Source organism: Melozone crissalis, unplaced genomic scaffold (genome assembly GCF_028551555.1).
Source record: "Melozone crissalis strain CALT ecotype California unplaced genomic scaffold, PUWL_Pcris_2 ptg000026l_1, whole genome shotgun sequence".
Lineage (NCBI taxonomy): Eukaryota > Metazoa > Chordata > Aves > Passeriformes > Passerellidae > Melozone > Melozone crissalis.
In genome coordinates, this window is record NW_026535804.1 from 11,681,215 (window position 1) to 11,699,018 (window position 17,804).

The window sequence follows — 17,804 nt, forward strand, 5'->3', positions numbered from 1 at the left end:
ATCTTGAAATCCCCGTGTTTCGTGTCTGCCTGAAACATCTCCTTGTTGGAACGCTCAGCTCCAAAGAGGCTGGGTGTAATCTGCATCCCTCATTTCCCTGAGCCCTGTGTCACCAGGACAGGGGAGCACAGCCTCCAGGAGCCACAAGGAGCTGTGAAATCCTGATTTGTGTGGCCTCCAGGGCAGATATTGAGGCTGCACTGATGCCTTGAGAAGGCTGAGCTGGAGTAGAGGCTGGGCAGAGTTACAGAATAAAGCAGGGATTTACAAAGCATTTCCTCCATGGATCCACCTTGGGCAGCACAAGAGCCCAGCCAGGGCTGCACCCAAGGTGAACCAAAATGGTCACAAAATGAACCCCAGATGAACCAAAATGGTCCCAAAATGCACGGCCGGGCACGGGGTCTCTCCCTTGGATCAGTTCTGCTCCATTTGCACCTTGCAGTTCATTGTCCCATTCCAGCTTTAGCCCATCCAGTCCCACCCTGCTTGTTTTTCTCTCTCCAGCCCACGGTGTTTGTGCTCCTGGGCTGAGATTTGGATCATTTGTCCTTGGTGCCCAGCTGGAGCAGGAATTGTTTTGTCTCCCTGCTCTGTGCACAGAGCTCAGCATCCCCTGATGTGAGCCCAGCCCCACACACTGAAGCAGCACAGAACCTGAAACATAGAAAAGCTCAAACCTGAGGCATCAGCACAACCATGACTCAGCTGCCAGGCTTGATCCAGCTGGGATCAAACGCTGCTGCCCCAGCTGAGGGGAACATTTCAGTGCAGCTCTGACCCCTCTGCTGATTCCCAACCCTTTTATCAGCCTGTAATGCCATTTATCCACGCCTGGGCTGCAGCCCTGACCCCGCTGAGCAGGACTCTATTTGTACATTCAAATTTACTTTTTGAATCCAATCGAAAGCTTATCATCATAATTACAGGGCTGGATTTAGAGGCACAGATTAGCTGCCACTGCCTGCATCTGCCTCTTCTCCCTGCTGCTGAAGGCATCCTGGGGCACAGCTGCTCAGCGCCCTGCCCTGGATTCCCTCAGGGACAGCCTGGCGACCCCTCCCTGGCCCTTCCCTAAATCATGAGCACCCTCTCCTGTCACTATGGGACACAAAGATGTGCACACACTGCTGTTCTCAAGGTGAAAAAAAGGGAATTATTTATTTGCTGACTCCAACATTTATAGATTTCCAAAAGTGACAGCGGATTGGAAGGTGACAGTGCCACTTCTCCAATGACACTGGACAAACCAGAATTAGGCCAGGTTTATTAAATCTGGTTATTCCTGCTCCAAGGAGTAACCAGAATTAGGCTGGTTTATTAAATATAAATTAGGCTATTTTATTAAACCTGGCTATTCCTACTCCAAGGAATAACCAGAACTAGGCTGGTTCATTTAATCTGGTTACTCCTGCCACAAGGAGTAACCAGAGTTAGGCTGGTTTATTAAATCTGGTTGTTCCTGCTACAAAGAATAATCAGAATTAGGCCAGGTTTGGTCAGATGAGACCTAAAATTTCATTTAGACCTCAGTTCCTGAGTTCTCCTGAAATCTGTTGCAGCTGGGATGTGGAAGGAGGAGGGGATCCAACCCCATCCTGACACAGCTTCCCAAGCAGAGAGATTCAGCAGAGATGTCTCAATTTAATGAGATTTGTACAATGATATATTCAATATATTCAATGATATATCAATTTCCACAAGCCTCAGTGGGTATTTTTTAAAATAAAACCTGTTGTGGGTTGAAATCCAAGCCAGCAGGGAAGGGAAAGGCAAGGACAGCATTTTTATTTTTAAAGGATAATGTAAAATGCATAAATTGCTGAAACAGGTGTGTTTGTTCTGCCCACCCAAAACTCCAAGCTGCATTTGTTTTCATGTGACACCCTGGATTTACATATCCAAACAAGCTGAAAACGTGCTGTTGGATTATAATCTGTGTTTTAGTGAAAAGTTTGGAAGGAGGAAAAAATACATCTTTTCAAGACTTGGAAAGAATTTTTAAGAAAATAATTTTTTAAAAAATAATTTTCATATTATTTTCTATAATTTTATTCTCGACTTTTCTATAATTTTAGTCTTGACATTTAAGACTAAAATTTAATTTTAGTCTTGAGTTTTCTGTAATTTTATTCCTGACTTTTCTATAATTTTCACTGCTTTCCCTTTTCTACTGTGTTTGACAGAACTGGCAGAAGAGGCATTAAATAAAGAACACACCAAACCAGAGCACCTTGAGGTCACCACTCAGAAATCTCCTGATTATTGAGATTTGAGACAAACCTGGCTGCTGCTGCTGCTGCTGCTGCCCAACTCCACAATCCTCCTTCCCCTGAGGTAATTAGCAGAGTTTAATTGATGTGGAATAGGAAAGGATGGATTTCTGTGGCTGAGCAGCACAGGATCTTTATGGCAGGGCTGCATCTCACCCCAGGGCACGGAGGTTACCCAGAGAAATAACTCTGGGTTATTTCTCTGCTCTTTTTTGAAGCCTCTTTTCCTTTACTCTGTTCTTTTTTGAAGCCTTTTTAATGTTGTGAAAACTGAGGCAGTGGCTGTTGGATTTGGGAGGGTGAATGTCACCTCTGAGATAAGTTCCTTGTTTTTCTGTGGGATCCTTCCCATGCACTCACAGAATTCAAGACAGCCCAGAAATCCTTTTTTCCCCCCCTTTTTTTCCCATGTTGATACTTGCACTGCCTTCACTTCTGCTGGAAAGGTGGAAGCAGATCAAAAGTTGTTATTTTTTCTCTGTTTACACCTAAAGCAAGAGAGCTTTGCTTGCTGCAGGTGATTCAGGATTCCTCTGGGATGGAAACAGAGGGAATTCCATCCTGCCTTATGCAGGAGAGTCTGGCAAGAGATGCCTGTGCTCTAAAAAACCCCTCAGCTGATTGAAAAATAAAGAAGGAAAGCTTTAAAGGAAAAATAAAGTGAACAGAAGCATGGAGCAGCTCAAAGTCACACTCTGCATTTCAAAATTGTAATTTGAAGGACCTCTGTCTGCAGGATTTGGAGGAAGTAAATAATTCAATGGGAGAGGGCAGAATGCCCCAACTTTTGCCTTCAGAGGCTGTGCTGGTGCAGATTTGGGCTCCTGGGGCTCCCTTTTCCCTCTGTTCTGGCCAATCCCAGCTCTGATCCAGGTGGGAATGGGGCTCTGGGAGTGCCAGTGGGACACAGAGGATGTGGATCCCCCCATGGATCCTCTTCTCCACATTCTGGCCATGGTCACTCCTGTCAGCAAGACACCAAAGGATAAAAAGCAATTAGGGAAGCTCTGATTTATCCTAATTAGAGCCAATATCGGAGCTCTGTTAGAGCATTTATCTCCAATGCTCCAAGGCTTTCTCCCAGTGCTCTCTGGAGTTCATTTGTGCCCTCAGCCCTGCCTCCTGGCAGGGACAGCAGGCTGTGATCTCAGGACCCTGCTGGCTCTGCTATTTACCTTCAGAGCTGTAACATTTCCACACAGTTGGAGCGTGCTGGCATTTATTGCTGGCTCATTAAGTGCTGGGATGAAATCCTGTTGCAGCCCCTGCCCTGGGTGTTTAACAGGTCAGGCCTGCCAGCATTGCAGGGCCTGTGATGCCTCAGGATTTTGAATTTTGTATTTTTCATCTATCTGTAATCCTGCAGCTCTTCAGTGTGTAACTCTAAACTCCGTGTACAGTGGGAGCTGCTGCTTTCCCATTTGGGGCAGACACAACAATTCCTCTCCAGGCCTGGCAATCAAGGACACCTCACTGCCTCAGGCACTGAGATGGAAACAAAAGGGACTTGGGGCAGCAGACTTGGGGAGAATGACTTCCTGAAGCTGTAATTGGAAGATGAACCCCCAATGTGTCCTGCAGAGCTTCCCCTGCACCTCCTCAGGCACCGTGGCCTTGCCCGGCCCTGCTGTCACCCCTGGGCCCTGCAGGGACAGGGGCAGCTCGGTGCCATTGTCCAGGTCATCCCTGATGCCTTAGGGTTCTGCTTTTTGGAAACAAAAGGGACTTGGGGGCAGCAAACTTGGGGTGAATGACTTCATTAGCTGGAGCTGTAATTGGAAGGTGAACCCCCAATATGCAAATAGACCAAACTTATAAAAGTGTCAAAACCCGTGACACCTTGTCCATTTTGAGTGGGCTTTGTCTGCCCTAAATGTACCTGAAGGCCTTTCAATAAATAAAACTGCTTTATATTCCCTTAATTCTGCCTGACCTCTGTTTTTAGGTAGTCCAAAAGACACCACCTGTCCCCTGCCATTGTCTCTGACAGATTTTCTGTCAAATTAACTCCAGGTATGCACTGACTAAACATCTTCAGAACCTCTGGACAAAAAGATTCTGTGAGACTCATGAATCCATGTAAATCAGAAGGAGCTGTGTCAGCCCAGCTCCCCCAGGAATCCCTGGAGCTCAGCATGTTGTGACAGCTCTGGCTGAGGCAGAGGCGCAGCTTTGTGGGGATAATGAGAGCTCTCTCATCCCCAGTGGCCTTCCCAGGGAGCCATCCTGCTGCTCAGGGCTGTGCTCTCATCAGCCACGAATGGAACCACTGGGAGAGAGCAGGGAAAAGGAGATGGGAGCAGCATTGGCATGTCTGGTCCCTCTTTTCTATCCTCTGCAGGAATCGTGCCATTGATGCCTTGGAGGGGCACCTCGAACAGGGGCTGGGCAGAGTTAGAGAATAAAGTGAGTTTTTATTAAAGGCCTTCAATAACTACATCTTGGGCAGTGCAAAGCCTTGCAGAGGTGAGAATTTGAGAATGAGAGGCTTTGAGGATTTTCTATAAATTCATTTCCCACACAGAGGCTACACCCAACATGGACGATGGTCACCAATTTGTGGGACAGTTTGGTCTATTTGCATAAATAAATTTTGTTCTATTTGCATAAATAAATTTTGTTTGCATAAATAAAGTTTGGTCTATTTGCATAAATAAATTAATATAAATTTTCTATAAATTCATTTCCCACACAGAGGCTACACCCAAGATGGATGATGGTCACCAGTTTTTGGGGCAGATATCAGCTTGGTCTATTTGCATATCAGGTGTTAATTGTCCAATTACAGCTTCAGTAATGAAGTCACATTCCCCCACTTTTCTCCCCCCCAGATTCATTTTTGTTTATATTTTTGGGGTCTGAGGTCCTTGGGTCTCAGGCCTGGAGGGATTGTTCTGCCTGCCCAAATTGTGAGGAGAGCTTGCTAACCCTCTGTATGGAGCTCAGAGTCCTGCATTATTGCAGCACAGGAGCTGAAAAATACAAAAGCTAAACCTAAAATAAAGTTTTATCTAAAAAAGTTTTAGCTAAAAGCTAAAACTGAAGGCATCACCATCAATGGCACTGCTCCAGAAAGAATAAAACACTCCTGTTGTGTCCTGTGTTTTCACACTTAGGGGTTTTGTTACCCATTAAAACCATTTACATATGTTTGAGGTGTAATTAATTAGGTGGTGCTTGAAAGCCGCACACTCTCCAAGTCTGGCAGGTTTCCCTCCATGGATATTTTCATGTCACTGCATTGGTTGGGATGGTGGTGGGTGCCCAAGGAGAACCTGCCCAGCATTTTCACAGGTGACTTTATCCACTCTAAAGGCTGGTGGAGTTTCGCTGACAGATCATCCAAGGGAATGTCTGTGAGCTGAGCATTTGGGATCTGCCTCCTGCTGCTCTGCCCCCAGCTCAGGAGGGACACAAAGAGAGTCCACAGCAGGCACAAAGGCGACCAGAGGGATGGAGAACCTCTCCTGTGAGGAAGGGCTCAAATTTGGCTCCTGGGTGATTTTATTGCAGCATTCCAGGGCCTAAAGGGGATGCAGAAGAGCTGGAGAGGGACTGGGGACAAGGTGTGGACGGACAGGACACAGGGAATGGCTCCCACTGCCAGAGAGAAGGGATGGATGAGATATTGGAAAGGAATTCCTGGCTGTGAGGGGGGTGAGATCCTAGCACAGGGCTGCCTCTGGATCCCTGGCAGTGCCCAAGGCCAGGCTGGAACACCCTGGGACAGTGGAAGTGTCCCTGCCATGGCAGGAGGTGAAACAAGATCACCTTTAACGTCCCTTCCAACCCAAACCATTCCGTGACTATTCCCACCAGCGCTGTGAGAGCCCAGGAGCTGCCCAGAAAGGAGCCCTACACTGGGAGATTTGTGCCAAAAACCACCCACATTCCACCCCAAGCCCTGCCTGCCCCCAGCACGAGGAGACACGCTCAGTTCCAGCATGGGAGATCCTGTCTCTGATAGGAGATGACCACATTCCTTCCTTGAAATTTGTCTCCTGCACGTATCAAAACCCATTAACAAACAGCCACAATCCGTGCCCTGGGGAAGCAGAGCAAGCTGCTTTTCTTTTTCTTGGCTGGCTCAGCCCGTGCTGGAGTTGTGGGACTTTTCATCTGTGCGCTCAAGAGGAGCAGAGTAAAAGTAGGATGATAAATTGTGGAAAAAAAGAAACTCGCTGGCTTTGCTCAGAACCTCTGGCCTGCAGCTCCTCCTCTCGCTGTACTCCTTCCAGCACCCCAGAATTCCCTGCCTCCCTGCATGTTATGGCACCTTTGGGATGTGTTAGTCATAAGCATGAAGCTACTGGTGCTTTGCAGGGCTATTTTCACTCTGGCTCTGGCAGGACAGCTCTGACACAGCCCTGCTGTCGGCAGCGCTCGCTCGACGATGCCTCCTGAGATCCCAGCCCGCTCCAAAACTCCAAAAAAAATGGGGGAAACGGCCAATTTTTATTTCCTCAGGTATGCTGGAGGTCCTTCTGCCGTTCTGTGGTGGTGTGGGGTGGAGGTGGGGTGGAGGCAGGAGTGGTGGCTCATTGGGGACCTTTGTGCTGTCCTGTCCAGCCCCTGCTCTGTCCTTTTGAGGCTGGGGGGACCTTGTTTCTCTCTCTCTCACCCCTGAGGGTTCTTCCTGCCCTGGGAAAATCCACATTCATCCTCTCAGCCTGGGGATCCTCCTTGGCACTGTGGATGCTCCATGGGATTCCTTTCCTTGGGACCCAGAGCCCTCCAGGGGCTGAGCAAAGGCAGCTCCAGGAGCTGGCACCAAATCACCTCCAATGGTGCCCCTAAAACCCGACCTGGGCTTGGGCTGAGCCTAAGTTCACCTTCTTTGAGCTCATTTGGATCTGTAATTGCAGATAATTAACTTCTCCTGGCAGGGAAGCTGATAAATCGGAGCTTCCCTGACTTTATGGACATTTGCCCCGGGGGGCAGGAGTGCAGTCAGGCTCTTTTCATCTCAATCTGGAGCCATTTCAGCAAATATTCCAAAAAGTGAGGGCAATCCCAACCCCCTGACTATTTATATGTGTAGAATTGCTGGTTTATCCCAGCAGGTTTAGTGGCAGTCCTGGTTTGGAAAACTTTTCTTGGGCATTTTAGGCCCAGTTCAGTAAAAAGCAGTGACTGGTCAAAAATGATCTGATATTTTTATCAAATATTTTCCACCTGGCTTTTTATCAAGTAGAAGGTGAGGAAGATTTAAAACCCCAAAGGATTAAAATGAAAATATTCAGGTATTATAGGTATAGTCAGACCTTTCATGCTCAGAGTGGTTTCCTAATGTTTTATCACATAACCTCATGATTTTTGTCCCTTTTTTCCATCATAAATAATATGATAATATTATAATAATATGATAATATTATATTAATATTATAATATCATAATAATATGATAATATCATATAACATGATAATATCATAATAATATCACAATATATAATAACAATATTATAATATCATAATAATGTGCATATTATGGATATGATGGAATAAATGGGACAAAAATGGTGTGAAGGAAAACTTTTCCAGCCTCTCCACATTAAATATTCTCACACTGAAGAGGCTGTGGCACAGAGAACAAGCTTTTAAATATTTCTCTCCTTCAGACAGAGTACTGGGGGACAAAAATACATTAAAACAGCAAAGTGCAGTGGGTAGAAAAGGTTTTGTTGAATTAAATGTCATTTTTTTGTTTTTGCCCTTAGGGAACAATGAGAAAATTTCTCTTTCTGAGCCTATCTCCTTCTGAAACGAGCTCCAGGAGTGGTCACAACCTGCCATAAAAATGCCATGTGCAAGAGAATATATTTAACATGGGGCAGGCAGAATGGAATGATACGATCTGTTTGGGGTTTGAAGGTAAATGTTTAGACTTTTTTTCCCTTTGAAATAATCTGGGAGAGATGCTGGTTGGCTCAGCTGGGAAATGAAATCACGGAGGATTTATGCCATTAATGACAGGCTATGATGTCAAAGACATTTGGCCCATGGCCATAACCTTTTGTGTGGCTCTGGTTGACTCTTATAAATAAACAGCCCCGCTCAGCTGCTGCCTGCAGAGGAGTCCCCAGCACTTGGGAGCCCTGAAAAGCAGCACTTAAAAAAAATAAAAATTGAGGTAAAAGATCAAGGGGAAGGAGCTTTCTGCCCTCAGCATCTCTGGGTTCTGCAGCAGGGCCTGGGTAATGTTCAAAGCAACAACACCAAAACTGATTTGGTTTTATGAAATTCTCCTGGCTCCTGTTGATTTGTAATTAATCAAAACCCAGGTACATGGTCAGTAGTGTCCATCTCCATGGGGTTTGCTCCTTCTGTCCCGTTTGTGGTACAAAAAAAAGCAGATTTTGGTTGGGTTTTAGAGCCCTGCAGGGTTTTGGTTCCTAAACCCCTGTGGTCACAATTTAAAGCTCATCCATTCAAGTGCATCCTCTGATTTAGGATCTGTTTTTTCCCCTTTGGAAAAAGGGAAAGAACCTTAAAGTTGGAAGGGACCCTCAAGTTCATCCATTCAAGTGCATCCTCTGATTTAGGATCTGGTTTTTCCCTTTCCCTTCTCTCCTGGCACCTCTTTTCCATCCCTTTCCTGTCTCTGACCACAGACAGTTGGACTTTGAGTCTTTGGTGTCACAGAGTGACTTTGGCACAGCTCCCAGGCTCTGTCTGGGGCTCAGAGTGTTCCAAACCAAGAGCCTGGACCAGGAATGGGTCAGGTCCCTTTGTCCTGGCCAGGTGTCCTATTAACATTCTGCTCTTAATTAGCTGACACCACTAATTAGCACCAATGTGCAAAACGCGGCAGAATATTGAGCAGAAAACATCTCAATTTGGGCAGATTTGTACCCTGTGGATATTGTTTACTTTTAATTTCAAGTCCCTTCAGCAGAAACATCTTCTCCCCCAGGAGTGGAGCCTCCTGGGCAGGGTTGGAGAGCAGAATAAGAAAAGAACTTTAACCCGTGCTGTAAACCATTTATTAATATTGAATAAGCCCCTGCCTTCTTTCAACACAAATAAAATATTACTGCTCTCCAAGATGAAATATGCTGAAATGGAGCAAAGATTTCTATTTTTCCAAAACAAACAGTCTTCAAGTGAGGTCTTTTTGCAATTATTTTAGAGATCTTTTTGTGGATTGGACGGGGGCCTAAAAATAATGTAGATTTGAAGCTCTGACAGCTCCAATAATTACAGTGCTGTAAGTCAGCTCAAGCACCCCACTTTCCTCTGGGTATCAGGGCTCCCTTTTTCTCCTGGATGTTTAAAGCATTTTAATGTATTCTGGTGGAACATTTAAACCTCAATCACCAGCTCCTCTGGAAAAAAACACTTTCGTATTTTTAGGACTGGGAAAGGACAGAGGGAACTTGTTTCTCCCTATTAAAGCTGTAATAATTGTCTCTACTAATCAAGGAGGGAGGGAGGGGAAGAAAGGGAATAATGTGGCACTTTTAGTGATGCAATTGTGTCACAAACCAAGAATGCGAAGGGTGAAACACAACCACCAAATGTCAGACACAATGACAGCACAGGAGGTGCCAGAGCTGCTCTGGCCTGGGCCAGGTGGATGCAAGGTCCCAACTCATCCCAGCCACAACCTCCAGCCTGGCAGAGCCTGTCCTGGTCCCTTTTTGGACCTGAAGCAGCATCCATGACCAGCACTGGTGCTCTCTGCAGCAGAACTTCCACAGAAGCTGTGGCTGCCCCATCCCGGCAATGTCCAAGCCAGGTTTGGATTGGTCGCAGGTTTGGAGCTCAGGTTTGGAGCATCGTGAGATCATGGAAGATCCCAGGGGTGGGATTCGATGGGCTTTAAAGTCCTTTCCAACTCAAACTGCTCCATAATTCTGTGGTTTCCATCTGTGATTTTATCTCCCACCCCTCCCTGCAGTGGGAGATGGAATCCCACTGGAAGATGGAATGTGGGATGGGAGATGGAATCCTCCACGCTAGGGAAGCAGCAGAGAGGAGCCAGGGATGTTTGCTGCACCTTTGCAGTTCAGCATTGCTCCAGAAGAAATTAAGAAGTAATCTTGGTCGTTTGATTAATTCTGGATTAATTTTTGAGGATGTTTTGAGGCTCATCTCATCCTGAGAGAGGAGGGATGAGGCGTTGGTGAATGCAAGGGAAGGTTGGATTGTTTCCACTGCTCTGTGCCACAGATTGGAAGGGGAAAATAAATACCCTGGTAGCTGAGATAATCCTGGTGGAACAATCCTGTAATATCTGCTGAAAGCTGCCTGCACGACTGGATTGGGAACTTCCAAATGGGAACATTTCCAGTGTGTGCAGTGTCTGGCCCCTGATTTAAATTCCCTTAATTCTACCCTTGAAGCTTCTAGTCCTTTACACTTAAAAAGGCAGAAATGCTTATTATTTGTGCTTGGGAGAGGAGACAAGACGTTTGAGTCTCAAAATGTGCTTTGTTTTTCCTTTTCCTTTCCTTCAGAAAAATGTAATTGCACACAAACCCCTCTAAACAATTCTCCTCGGCCGCCTGAAGAGTCCCTTGGCTGAATTGTAAATCACTATAAAGCGCACCAAAAAAAAAAAAAAAATAGCAAGATCAGGGCCTAAATGAGGTTTGGAGCTGTCTAGTCTGGGGTTCTGTGAGGTAATTAAATCAAGGAGACTTTCTGATCTATAGGAGGGTCAATGTAGCAGGGCAGTGCTTTGAACCATGGGCTCATTAAGGCACAATTGCCTTCTTTGCTGCCCGGGTTGTTTATAACAGAGGCTTATTCTGGAGCAGTCAATAACTGGGGAGCATAAATCACAGGGCAGGAAGAGTTATTCCCACTTGATGGGCCTGATCCTCAGCTGGTATAAATCCCTGCTGCCCCAGTGATGCCACCTCAGTGATTTATCCACACAATCCCAAATTCTGCCTCATGCTGTTCCCATTGGATTGGGTTTTTTTTCATTCTGTGGGCACAGATTTTCATGGATGGAGTGATGGTGGGGATCATTGAGATAGGTAAAAATTGATTTTGTCAAGTCTGAATGGTTCTCTTCCTGCTCCCTTCATTCTATTAAAAAAGGAGTTACCCTGTGAACTCTTGTCAGCTCAGAACCATTTCTCTGAATCCCACTGAGGTCACTTGGAACATTCCCTTTTCCTAAATATTTCTGTTGGGCTTTGGATGATTTAATGGTGGTGGTTCTAGATTTTAAACCAATTCAAAAAGGACACCCACAGGCTCAGCACTGGCAGGGCAGTGATGGCAGCACACCCCATGTCCATCATTCTTCAGAGGGATGTGCCCAGCAATTTTGGGAATGTCTAAGTCTGTTTTTTCTTGTGATTTCAGCCCAGCTCTGCTCCTTGGGAACCTTCCTGTTCCCCTGTGTAGGGTTGGTCTGTTATCTGGTTTCATCCAGGTCACAGACAGATGGATTTCCAAAATCTCCTTCAAAGCTACACATAAATCTCTGTAAATGTTCTCTAAAACTGAAAAAGAATCTCCAAAAACCTTCTCAAAAGCTGAAGATTTTGGCTCATCACCTGAGTGATGGGCTGGTGTTGGATGTGCCCAGCAATTTTGGGAATGCCTAACTCTGGTTTTCCTTGAGATTGCAGCACCAAGGCTCTGACTCTGCTCCTTGGGATCCTTCCTCATCCAGATCACAGAGATTTCCAAAATTACAGCATTCCCTCAAAGCTGGAAATAAATCTCCAGAAATCTCTTGGAAAACTGAAGATGAATCTCCAAAAACCTCCTCCAAAGCTGATGATCACCACCATTACTGAGTGGTGAGTGTTGGAAGTGCCTGGAAAAGCCAAGGTGAGCCCAAAATCTGCTTTAAACCCCTTCCCCAAGCACTGAGCCAGCCCAGCTCTGCTCCCCTCAGTCCCACCTCGCCCTTTAAGCAGAGCTCATCACCAATAATTAATTAATTAAACCAAAGCTCCTTCCCAGCCTTGTTCCCGTGCTGGCTGGGAGCAGAGCTGGCAGTGTGAAGTCATTTTTGTGCCCTGTGTCATCACGCTGATGTCAGGGCTGCTGTCAGCACTGTCAGGGTGGTGTTTATGAAGCTGGAGATCGATATTAAATAGTGGATTTAGGATCCATTGGCACAGCTGCAGCTCAGGCTGCCTTTGACCTTCTTTGGCTGACAGGGAGCCAGAGGGGTTTTTCCATGGCATTAAGTTAAAGGAGTTTCCACTGCCCGGCTTTCTGCTCTCCCTTCACCATATCACAGTCCCAGCTCTTCCTGGGAATCATAAAAAAAGATTTCTCGGAGGAAATAATAAAAATTGATGGGAGAAATCTCCAGAGGACAAAACATCAAACCAGCAAAGAGACAGAACACGAGGAAACAGCCAAGGAATAATGTGAAAAATTGATGAGCAGAGCTGCAGATACTGGAAAACAATAAACAAGCAGAATCTGCTTAACCAGGGATGATTGTAATGTTATTTCTCTGGGTTCAAAACACTGAGTTTTATATCCATCCAGGATTCTGGCACTCACACAATGGTGTGTCCAGGCATTTCAGCTCTCTGCTGTTCTCTTTGAGACACACAAAAATTATGTCCGCTGGTTTTTCCATGAAAAATTACCGGGGTTTTATTCCAAGCTGTTTCACAAATCAAAGCTGTCACTGCAGCGAGGGTGAAACATTCGCCGGCTCTCATCGCTGTCCTCCTCCCCCTGCTCTCCGGGGAGGGAAGAACATATGTGTTTGAGAACAAATAATCAGCACTGCTCGTATTAAAATACCATTCTCTGGCACAATAAACCTGTACCTGTGAGGAGAAGCAGAGGGGAGAGGAGCTGCAGGAACAGGGAATTGCAGATCAGGACAAATATTTGCATCCCAGCCCTGGGAATTTTCTCCTCCTTTCCCTCTGCTTCTCCTCCAGCCCTCTGCCCATCTTCCAAACTCAGCTCCTGGGCTGGGCAGGACAGATTTTATTCCCCACTGTGTTTAAATGACACCTAAACTCCATCTCAAGTGATGCTCCACATCATAAAACTCCAGAAATGCTGATTTGGTTCTCTGAGCAAATTAAACCTGGAAGTTTCCCTGCTGATGGTTTACAATCACACACCCCCACCTCATCCCCATAAATTAGGCTGTCTGTAAATCCACCACCTTCACTGACCTGTCCTCTTCCCACCATCTCCCTCCAACTCTCCCAAGCAATTTGGAAGCCTCAGAACCTCAGCATTTCCTCCTGAACCCACAATGGCACTTTCATCTTAGCCAGGAGATCTTCCTTACTCTCCTAATCTTCCCCAAACCATCATTTTCTTATCCAAAGCTGCTTAAGCACTTTGGGGAGGAACGTTCATTTCCAGGCAATATGTGCCCAACCTTGGCCCAGCGCTGCTTTGCAAGTGGAGCTGCCCATAATCCGGAATAAAATTAAACCTTAATCACCGTGTTCTGAGGGAAAGATTTGTCACTGCCCAGCAAACAGGGATCTTAATGAAGATGTTGGTCCTTGCAGGGCACAAATCCATCCCTATCCTCTGGCTTAAAGGGATGTGCAGCTGTGTGCAGGAATGGGGGATTTTCCCCCTCTGAAGCAGCGTGGTGCTGTTAAGAGAGGTTTATATATTGATATATAAACCTTAAGAGATGGGTGTATAATTAAATATATCTGCCTGAATTCCATTAAATCAGCAGGACATGGCGGGTTCACCTCAGTGCCAGGAGCAGCCTCATCCCTGCTTGTACAAATCGACCTGCAGATGAATTAAATCTCTTTTTTTCCCTGCTGTGACACCGTGACAGGGGTTAGAAACCAACCCAGGTCTCTGAGCCGCCGCCCCCGAGCACGAACCACAAGGATTCTTTCACCCTCTCCATTTCTCAACTGCTGGTAATTACACTTAGAAAAGCTCTGGGAGCCAAAACAAACAAGGGAGATGTTTCCAGTGAGCTCTCAGCTTGTTGTGAGCCCTTCCAAGAGGGTTTTTGTGCACGAGGCAGAGCAGAAAGATCTCAAGTTGCTGAGCCCTCTCCTCGCGTCTCTGTTTGCGTCTGAGCTGACTTCGCCCTCCTTGGACGGGACGTTTCCTCCCTCTCACATGATGGGAAAAACAAATTCCACGCTGAATCGGGCCCCAGCCAGCGTGACCTGGATTGGTTTCAAAGGACAGGGAATTTGGTCACTCAGGACCTGCCTCAGAACCGATTGGAAGAGATTTTATTCATTTTTTTTAAATTTCCCGTCACACTACGAACTGTGACCTCACTCTTGGGTAATGCACAGTCCGTGTCCACAGACTTCCTATTAATTATATTTAGTTTTAAATACAAGCAGTGGACAAAATAATAAAAAAAGCATTATTGCATTTTTCTAAGCTACGTGATTTTTTTCATGGATATGAAAAATCCAGCACCGCCTTGTTCTGCACTGAGTCACCAGAATGTGCTTATCAGAGAGAATCTGTTGGAGAAAATCATCTGTATTGCCTTTTTTTTTCCCTTGGAGCCCGTTCATCCATGACCTCATGGAGCTTCCCAAGAGCTGGCTGAAGCCTGGGCACCTGGAATTAGTGATAAAATCTCACCTGGCACCGCATTTCACCATCGGCACAAGTTATCCTGGAGATCTCGTTCAAGAGAAACCTGTGGCAATGTTTCAATCCTGTTATTGACTTTTCTTCCCAAGCTTTGTAATGAATTCCCTGTGCCCCAGGCGGGCTGGATTAGCAGAGACAGCTGAGCTGGGCTCTGGCACAAACGCCTGTGTCCATCTGGGTGTCCCTGTCCCACCACTGGGGACCCTCCCAGGGTCTGATGAAACCATGGAGATTTCACAGTGACAGATGGTGACGTTTTCCAGTGAACATAATTGTTTTCATATATATATATATATATATATATATATATATATATATATACATAAACATTATATATATAATAATAATAATAATAAAAAATATATATTTATGTATCAATACATATAAATAAATATATAATAAATACATATTTTTATATATAAATATAAAAGATATATATATATCATCACATTTCCACATTTTTCTGCATTTTTCACGCACACACACACACACACACACACACACACACACACATATATATATATAAAAAGTATGTGGAAAAAAATGTAGAAAAAAATATACAATGTTCATTGGATGTTTTCCAATGAACATAATTGTTTCCATATATATATATATATATATAAATAAAAAAATATATAATGTATATAATATATATTATATATGATACATATAAATCTCAATATATATATATATATAAGACATTTCCAAATTTTTCTACCATATATATATATATGATAGAAATAATTATGTTGAAAATGTGGAAAAAATTGTGAGAAAAAAATCCAGTGTTCACTGGATGTTTTCCAATGAACATCATTTACGCTTCCTTAAAAATTAAGGAAGCTCCAGCCCACAGTGGGCATGGTGGGAGGCACCCATCTGCCTTTCAATTCCTTGTCTTCAAACCTCACATGTTTCTAGGAATAAAGGGTCTAATCCAGGAATAAAGGATTCCCTGCCACTCTCCAAACTGGAACTCTGCAGGGTTAAAGACACAACAGTCACTGCAGAATTCCTTTGATGAGACATCAACTTCCAAGGAAGTTATTTTTTTATGAGTTTGAGCCATTCTCACAGGTAAAAGTGGTGGAGTTTGTGTTTGGCTTTGAGACCAGTGAGTCCATTCAGATAATTGGGATTTAAGCCTAGAATTCCCTGTGGAAAGGAGCAGTGGCTTCGGGACATCCTTTAAGGAAAATCTGACTGTGGGATTTGGTGCTCAGTGTCCAGTGGGTGTCAACCCCCACTCACCAAGGCGTTGGAACTGCAAAGCACATGAAGTCCCAGCACATGAATTTCCAGCACATGAAGTGGCAGAAAGTCCAGATGAACCTGGGTTAGGGATCGATTCACCCTTCTGGGACAAAACCTGGCCAGGCTGATGCCCAGATATCTGCGCAGCCATTTCAGCCCAGCCCACAGATTGTGTTTTACCTCAGAAATTCCGACCTGGAGAAGCGTGGAGGTGACTCAGACCCCAAGGTGTGCAAACTTGAGCACACCCTGACCCACCCAGCCCTTTGGGGAGCAGGTGGAGATGGATCTCACCCAAAGCCTGGGGTCACACACGTCCAAATTCCAGGCTCCCTCTGCTGAAGTCGGCTGGGAAACGGTGGCTTGGTGCTGGCCAAACCTGGTTTGAGCTGCCTCTCTGGATGGATGAGGTAGAGCTGCTATAAAATGAACACCGATCCACTCAAATTTATGTTCTGCAGCTAAATTGAGCAGATGATTTTATTATCTGACTACAGAGCGGCCCGAGCCACATGAAGAGAGGGCTGGAGCACCAATCAAACATGGCACTGCTATCAGGGGAGATTTCCAGCAACCTCTGCCACAAGTTGCAAGATGTTTATGAGAAACAAAGACGGTTTGAAATGACATGACATTTAATTTTTTAAGGCAGTAATTGCCTATTTCCTTTACCAAAATTAGAAACTGCAAAATGCTTTGTAAAGCCCTCTCTCCAGCAGTCTCTATTGTGATGCAGATTCTTTTCTTTACAGCTGAGGAATGGATCCCTTTTCCAAGAGGAGCCTGGGGTGGGCTGGAACCCCCTGAGCTGAGCTCAGATTCAGTGCCAGGGGGGCAGTGCCAGCTCTGCGCTGCTGCAGGAGCCAGGTGAACGTGCTGCAAGGGAATGACCGAGGCAGCTGCAAGGGATAAGTTTCACCTCCTCACTCCTCAAGGAGAAAACAACTTTGATTGCCCTTTGAGTCCTCCTGTCTCGGGTTTTGGTTGATAATTGCTGCCCTGAGATGTGCAGGATGTCTCTGCTCCAGCCCATGCAACTGAAGAACGAGTCTGGAATCTTCGCTTTTTGGTCTTGAGTATGTTTATTAATTCTTATCTATAAAATTTTCTTTCTGCCCAGCAGAGATCTGCTCTGCAGGGCAGCCACAGGCACTCTGTGTTGTCATTTTATACTACAAACTACATATAATATATTTATACTTAATTCCCAATACCCATCACCTGCTTTAGACAGTGCACTTCTACTCGAAACCAATCCCAAAGTGCCAACATCACTGCAGAAAATGGAGAACAAGAAGGAGAAAGAAGGACTAGACAAGCCCTGATTACTCCATCTTGTCCCCATAACCCCCACACCAAAAATCCTAAAATCTACATTTTCACCCTGTGAATATCTTATTATTAAACCTGTGTGACTTTCACATCCTCATACAAAGCTGGTAATTTGCTCCAAGGGTCAAAATCAAATCCCCAGGTGTTCTGGGCAGTGTGCCAGGGTCTCTGAGCCCCCTGATGGGGTTCTCAGCAACTCTGGACACCCAGAGGGATGTGCTGAGTTCCCACACTCCTGGAAGCTGCTCTGCTTCAAAATTAAAGGGTGGAAAGGGGTTTTCTCATGGGGTTTGTTGTGTTTCACCACTCAAGCTGAAGGTGAGGAGTAGTTTGTTCAAATTTGGGAGGATATATAGAGAATTGTGGAATTGTTTAGGTGGGAAGGGACTTTAAAGAT